The 8,305-nt window shown below is 37.2% G+C and overlaps 1 non-coding gene across 1 annotated transcript; it reads right to left on the bottom strand.

The window, feature by feature from the left end:
- Positions 1 to 1,523: 1,523 nt before the first annotated feature.
- TRNAS-ACU (transfer RNA serine (anticodon ACU)) lies at positions 1,524 to 1,597 on the bottom strand. The gene has a single exon. It is a non-coding gene; the product is annotated as a tRNA-Ser (tRNA).
- Positions 1,598 to 8,305: the final 6,708 nt, after the last annotated feature.

The following is an 8,305-nucleotide window of genomic DNA, read 5'->3' as shown; positions in this document are numbered from 1 at the left end:
CCTTTCCAATGAAGCAAGTTTAATTTAGTAATAGGTTAAAAACCATCCTTACAAAGGGGTTAATCAGAGACTTGGCTTTGTGGACACTTTTCAGAGAACAAATTTGTTAGCATAAAAATAAAGCCAGAAAATTAAGAGCTGTTTAATCACTCAATTGGATTTTTTTTGCCAGCATATTTCTTTTTCTCTGCAACCCACTGCTAAATTGTGCTTCCTAGCTGTTTTTATAAAATCACTGAATCAAATCTAACTCTGATTACATCAGAGAAGGCCAGGTACCCTACACCAGTACAGGGGGATTTGAAATTTTGACTTGTCTACTTAAAGATCACCAAAATCTGATAACAAGGTCAATTACGTCCCTGGGTGGGATTGAACCACCAACCTTTTGGTTAATAGCCGTGCACACTAACTGATTGCGCCACAGAGACACTTTGCGAAAGTCCTTACTGACAAAGGCTAATAAGCATTCATCTAAAACGTTTCCTAGAAAAACTTTAAAAAGTCAATAATCTGGAGAGTTTTTGTAAGATGTTTCTTCCATCAACCAACGAAGAAACACATTGGTACTTTCCCATGATGAGTGAGTGCTTCAGGATCTCTTGCACTTACATGTGCAGCAGAGTACAGCAATGGAAGCATGCTGGGCCCATAACCCAGCGGTAGGCAGATTGAAACTATCCTCTGCTATATGCATTTTTTTTGTTAATTAAAGTAATCCAAAACTGGGATTGATATTTTGGCTTTTATTTTTACTTAAAGTACAATAACTTTTACCATTTTAATTTGTTTTAATAGTATATTGACAGTATTGTTTTCTTTTAAAAATCCACTTAATTTTCTTTACCCTATTATTAAAATGGTAATTGACAAAAACAAACTACATTGTCACCAGAAGAGCAATACAAAATGTACAAGTGATATATTAAAATCATCTTTCCAGCTTGAATTTCAATGATGCATTGGGGCAACGATTTTGTGAGAAACATCTTCACCCTTAAATAAAGATTTTCTTAATTCCTTACCTGTGTGCTAATTAGATATCACCTTGTTTTCACATTAAACAGACTTCCACATGAGAAAGCAGCAAGGATGCATTGGCGTTAATGTTTCCTGGTGTCAACCTGTATTATTTCAGTAGACATTGAAATGAGGATGCATCTTGCTGCCTTTCCAATGAAGCAAGTTTAATTTAGTAATAGGTGAAAAACCATCCTTACAAAGGTGTTCATCAGAGACTTGGCTTTGTGGACACTTTTCAGAGAACAAATTTGTTAGCATAAAAATAAAGCCAGAAAATGAAGAGCTGTTTAATCACTCAATTGGATTTTTTTGCCAGCATATTTCTTTTTCTCTGCAACCCACTGCTAAATTGTGCTTCCTAGCTGTTTTTATAAAATCACTGAATCAAATCTAACTCTGATTACATCAGAGAAGGCAAGGTACCCTACACCATAAGAGGGGATTTGAAATTTTGACTTGTCTACTTAAAGATCACCAAAATCTGATAACAAGGTCAATTACGTCCCTGGGTGGGATTGAACCACCAACCTTTCGGTTAGTAGCCGGACACACTAACCGATTGCGCCACAGAGACACTTTGCAAAAAGTACATACTGACAAAGACTAATAAGCATTCATCTAAAATGTTTCCTAGAAAAACTTTAAAAAGTCAATAATCTGGAGAGTTTTTGTAAGATGTTTCTTCCATCCACCAACGAAGAAACACATTGGTACTTTCCCATGATGAGTGAGTGCTTCAGGATCTCTTGCACTTACATGTGCAGCAGAGTACTGCAATGGAAGCATGCTGGGCCCATAACCCAGAGGTAGGCAGATTAAAACTATCCTCTGCTATATGCATTTTTTTTGTTAATTAAAGTAATCCAAAACTGGGATTGATATTTTTGCTCTTTTATTTTTCATTAAAGTACAATAACTTTTACCATTTTAATTTGTTTTAATAGTATATTGAAAGTATTGTTTTCTTTTAAAAATCCACTTAATTTTCTTTACCCTATTATTAAAATGGTAATTGACAAAAACAAACTACATTGTCAGCAGAAGAGCAATACAAAATGTACAAGTGATATATTAAAATCATCTTTCCAGCTTGAATTTCAATGATGCATTGGGGCAACGATTTTGTGAGAAACATTTTCACCCTTAAATAAAGATTTTCTTAATTCCTTACCTGTGTGCTAATTAGATATCACCTTGTTTTCACATTAAATAGACTTTTACATGAGAAAGCAGCAAGGATGCAGTGGCGTTAATGTTTCCTGGTGTCAACCTGTATTATTTCAGTAGACATTGAAATGAGGATGCATCTTGCTGCCTTTCCAATGAAGCAAGTTTAATTTAGTAATAGGTGAAAAACCATCCTTACAAAGGTGTTAATCAGAGACTTGGCTTTGTGGACACTTTTCAGAGAACAAATTTGTTAGCATAAAAATAAAGCCAGAAAATGAAGAGCTGTTTAATCACTCTATTGGATTTTTTTGCCAGCATATTTCTTTTTCTCTGCAACCCACTGCTAAATTGTGCTTCCTAGCTGTTTTTATAAAATCACTGAATCAAATCTAACTCTGATTACATCAGAGAAGGCCAGGTACCCTACACCATAAGAGGGGGTTTGAAATTTTGACTTGTCTACTTAAAGATCACCAAAATCTGATAACAAGGTCAATTACGTCCCTGGGTGGGATTGAACCACCAACCTTTTGGTTAATAGCCATACACACTAACTGATTGCGCCACAGAGACACTTTGCAAAAGTACATACTGACAAAGGCTAATAAGCATTCATCTAAAACGTTTCCTAGAAAAACTTTAAAAAGTCAATAATCTGGAGAGTTTTTGTAAGATGTTTCTTCCATCAACCAACGAAGAAACACATTGGTACTTTCCCATGATGAGTGAGTGCTTCAGGATCTATTGCACTTACATGTGCAGCAGAGTACAGCAATGGAAGCATGCTGAGCACATAACCCAGAGGTAGGCAGATTGAAACTATCCTCTGCTATATGCATTTGTTTTTGTTAATTAAAGTATTCCAAAACTGGGATTGATATGTTGGCTCTTTTATTTTTACTTACAGTACAATAACTTTTACCATTTTAATTTGTTTTAATAGTATATTGACAGTATTGTTTTCTTTCAAAAATCCACTTAATTTTCTTTACCCTATTATTAAAATGGTAATTGACAAAAACAAACTACATTGTCACCAGAAGAGCAATACAAAATGTACAAGTGATATATTAAAATCATATTTCCAGCTTGAATTTCAATGATGCATTGGGGCAACGATTTTGTGAGAAACATTTTCACCCTTAAATAAAGATTTTCTTAATTCCTTACCTGTGTGCTAATTAGATATCACCTTGTTTTCACATTAAACAGACTTCCACATGAGAAAGCAGCAAGGATGCAGTGGCGTTAATGTTTCCTGGTGTCAACCTGTATTATTTCAGTAGACATTGAAATGAGGATGCATCTTGCTGCCTTTCCAATGAAGCAAGTTTAATTTAGTAATAGGTTAAAAACCATCCTTACAAAGGTGTTAATCAGAGACTTGGCTTTGTGGACACTTTTCAGAGAACAAATTTGTTAGCATAAAAATAAAGCCAGAAAATTAAGAGCTGTTTAATCACTCAATTGGATTTTTTTGCCAGCATATTTCTTTTTCTCTGCAACCCACTGCTAAATTGTGCTTCCTAGCTGATTTTATAAAATCACTGAATCAAATCTAACTCTGATTACATCAGAGAAGGCAAGGTACCCTACACCAGAACAGGGGGATTTGAAATTTTGACTTGTCTACTTAAAGATCACCAAAATCTGATAACAAGGTCAATTACGTCCCTGGGTGGGATTGAACCACCAACCTTTTGGTTAATAGCCGTGCACACTAACTGATTGCGCCACAGAGACACTTTGCAAAAGTCTATACTGACAAAGGCTAATAAGCATTCATCTAAAATGTTTCCTAGAAAAACTTTAAAAAGTCAATAATCTGGAGAGTTTTTGTAAGATGTTTCTTCCATCAACCAACGAAGAAACACATTGGTACTTTCCCATGATGAGTGAGTGCTTCAGGATCTCTTGCACTTACATGTGCAGCAGAGTACAGCAATGGAAGCATGCTGGGCCCATAACCCAGCGGTAGGCAGATTGAAACTATCCTCTGCTATATGCATTTTTTTTGTTAATTAAAGTAATCCAAAACTGGGATTGATATTTTGGCTCTTTTATTTTTACTTAAAGTACAATAACTTTTACCATTATAATTTGTTTTAATAGTATATTGACAGTATAGTTTTCTTTAAAAAAATCCACTTAATTTTCTTTACCCTATTATTAAAAGGGTAATTGACAAAAACAAACTACATTGTCACCAGAAGAGCAATACAAAATGTACAAGTGATATATTAAAATCATCTTTCCAGCTTGAATTTCAATGATGCATTGGGGCAACGATTTTGTGAGAAACATTTTCACCCTTAAATAAAGATTTTCTTAATTCCTTACCTGTGTGCTAATTAGATATCACCTTGTTTTCACATTAAACAGACTTCCACATGAGAAAGCAGCAAGGATGCAGTGGCGTTAATGTTTCCTGGTGTCAACCTGTATTATTTCAGTAGACATTGAAATGAGGATGCATCTTGCTGCCTTTCCAATGAAGCAAGTTTAATTTAGTAATAGGTGAAAAACCATCCTTACAAAGGTGTTAATCAGAGACTTGGCTTTGTGGACACTTTTCTGAGAACAAATTTGTTAGCATAAAAATAAAGCCAGAAAATGAAGAGCTGTTTAATCACTCAATTGGATTTTTTTTGCCAGCATATTTCTTTTTCTCTGCAACCCACTGCTAAATTGTGCTTCCTAGCTGTTTTTATAAAATCACTGAATCAAATCTAACTCTGATTACATCAGAGAAGGCCAGGTACCCTACACCATAAGAGGGGGTTTGAAATTTTGACTTGTCTACTTAAAGATCACCAAAATCTGATAACAAGGTCAATTACGTCCCTGGGTGGGATTGAACCACCAACCTTTTGGTTAATAGCCATACACACTAACTGATTGCGCCACAGAGACACTTTGCAAAAGTACATACTGACAAAGGCTAATAAGCATTCATCTAAAACTTTTCCTAGAAAAACTTTAAAAAGTCAATAATCTGGAGAGTTTTTGTAAGATGTTTCTTCCATCAACCAACGAAGAAACACATTGGTACTTTCCCATGATGAGTGAGTGCTTTAGGATCTATTGCACTTACATGTGCAGCAGAGTACAGCAATGGAAGCATGCTGGGCACATAACCCAGAGGTAGGCAGATTGAAACTATCCTCTGCTATATGCATTTTTTTTTTGTTAATTTTAGTAATCAAAACTGGGATTGATATTTTTGCTTTTTTATTTTTACTTAAAGTACAATAACTTTTACCATTTGAATTGGTTTTAATAGTATATTGACAGTATAGTTTTCTTTAAAAAATCCACTTAATTTTCTTTACCCTATTATTAAAAGGGTAATTGACAAAAACAAACTACATTGTCACCAGAAGAGCAATACAAAATGTACAAGTGATATATTAAAATCATCTTTCCAGCTTGAATTTCAATGATGCATTGGGGCAACGATTTTGTGAGAAACATCTTCACCCTTAAATATTTTTGCGGCGCTTGGATGACCCCTAGTTTTCAGAGAACAAATTTGTTAGCATAAAAATAAAGCCAGAAAATGAAGAGCTGTTTAATCGCTCAATTGGATTTTTTTGCCAGCATATTTCTTTTTCTCTGCAACCCACTGCTAAATTGTGCTTCCTAGCTGTTTTTTATAAAATCACTGAATCAAATCTAACTCTGATTACATCAGAGAAGGCCAGGTACCCTACACCATAAGAGGGGGTTTGAAATTTTGACTTGTCTACTTAAAGATCACCAAAATCTGATAACAAGGTCAATTACGTCCCTGGGTGGGATTGAACCACCAACCTTTTGGTTAATAGCCATACACACTAACTGATTGCGCCACAGAGACACTTTGCAAAAGTCCATACTGACAAAGGCTAATAAGCATTCATCTAAAACGTTTCCTAGAAAAACTTTAAAAAGTCAATAATCTGGAGAGTTTTTGTAAGATGTTTCTTCCATCAACCAACGAAGAAACACATTGGTACTTTCCCATGATGAGTGAGTGCTTCAGGATCTATTGCACTTACATGTGCAGCAGAGTACAGCAATGGAAGCATGCTGAGCACATAACCCAGAGGTAGGCAGATTGAAACTATCCTCTGCTATATGCATTTGTTTTTGTTAATTAAAGTATTCCAAAACTGGGATTGATATGTTGGCTCTTTTATTTTTACTTACAGTACAATAACTTTTACCATTTTAATTTGTTTTAATAGTATATTGACAGTATTGTTTTCTTTCAAAAATCCACTTAATTTTCTTTACCCTATTATTAAAATGGTAATTGACAAAAACAAACTAGATTGTCACCAGAAGAGCAATACAAAATGTACAAGTGATATATTAAAATCATATTTCCAGCTTGAATTTCAATGATGCATTGGGGCAACGATTTTGTGAGAAACATTTTCACCCTTAAATAAAGATTTTCTTAATTCCTTACCTGTGTGCTAATTAGATATCACCTTGTTTTCACATTAAACAGACTTCCACATGAGAAAGCAGCAAGGATGCAGTGGCGTTAATGTTTCCTGGTGTCAACCTGTATTATTTCAGTAGACATTGAAATGAGGATGTTCTCTGAAAAGTGTCCACAAAGCCAAGTCTCTGATTAACACCTTTGTAGGGATGGTTTTTCACCTATTACTAAATTAAACTTGCTTCATTGGAAAGGCAGCAAGAAACACTAGACTAATTGGAGGTGCGCCCTAAAGCAAATTACAATGTTAGGATTAGGGGGTTCGGAAAGACCTCTAGTGTATACTGTCACGATCCGGGTATCTGGACGCCATAACTTACCTTTCAGATGCCTCCTAAGGCTGGCTCAGCGCTCCAGGACCGGATCCCATCTGTTATTCTGATGTCCCCATTCCTGCCTCCTCTCCTGTCACTCTGAGACGCTGTCACAGCGGCGCCATGTTACATCTTGAATGGCATCTCCCGCGGCCTCCGCCGCCATCCCTGAGTTTCTGCATGCAGGATGTCAGAGTGGCGCTTATGTCAGCCGCGGCCTCCGCTGTTGCCCGCGTGGTTCAAATGTGCACTCATCAGTCTGGCGTCTCCTGTTTACTGTGGCCGGCGCCGCCATTGCTGTTAAAGTTCCCACATGGATTATCAAACCAATCTTCCCTCCAAGTGTCTGCATGGGCGCAGCCATGTTGGATTCTGTCACCTGTTCATTTCCACCAATCCGCTGTTTCCATTGTAATCTGCATAATTGCCTAGCCAATCCCTTCCTTGCTGCAGGTATAAGTATTCTGTGCCTGAGCAAGGAAGGCGTCAGTGATTTGGTTGTCAAACCTAGTTCCAGTTTGTCTCTCTCCCGTGGTTGTTTTCCAGGTTCCAGTTACCATCTCCAAACCTCCACTAAAGAGACCCGCTCTAGTCTACCACCTGCGGTGCAGCCTGACTCTCCAGTCCTCTGGGACTCATCTGTTTCCAGTTACAGATTTACCTGCTTCCAGCCTAGCTTCCAGCAGAGATCAGCTCTTCTTAAAGTGCCGGTATCATTTCCGCAGATTACCACTCACCACCGGCACTATTATTTCACCGCTCTCAAACGCCATATATCAATCATATTTCATCGCTCTCAAGCTTCATTTATTATTTGGCTGGTTCCATCCAGCAATCCACTCCGTGCTTACATCAGTTTGGTTTCAGCCAGTACCCACAGCAGCCATTTTATCCACAGCAGCCCAGCTTTTCCTGGAACACCAGCTAGTATGATCCTGGGCTATCTCCATTGCTACAGTCGGGCCTGGTAAGGACTTTCCAACTAGAAGATAATAAGAACTGTCTCATACTACCAGAGCCCTGTGGTCCTTGTCCTCCTGTAGTACCCAGGAACTGTATTATTTCTCTGCTGATTTTATGTTTCTCTTTTATTACTGCTGTGATGCATGGAGTTTGTCAAAATAAACATCATTGACTTTTATCCTGGTTGTCGTGGGCACGCCTTCGGGCAATTCTTCTACATTTAACTTACATGTCCAGGGGTCTGATACAACCTCCCAGGTTCCACTACACCTCAGCCCCTACAACTGAGGCTGCCTCCAGTCAGCTCAGGCCCTCAGTTGTGACATATACACTGTATATACAT

The sequence above is a fragment of the Pseudophryne corroboree genome, unplaced genomic scaffold, assembly GCF_028390025.1.
Source record: "Pseudophryne corroboree isolate aPseCor3 unplaced genomic scaffold, aPseCor3.hap2 scaffold_2878, whole genome shotgun sequence".
Classification (NCBI taxonomy): domain Eukaryota; kingdom Metazoa; phylum Chordata; class Amphibia; order Anura; family Myobatrachidae; genus Pseudophryne; species Pseudophryne corroboree.
The sequence above is the reverse complement of the archived record's forward strand: the minus strand, read 5'-3'. Positions and strand labels throughout refer to the sequence as shown.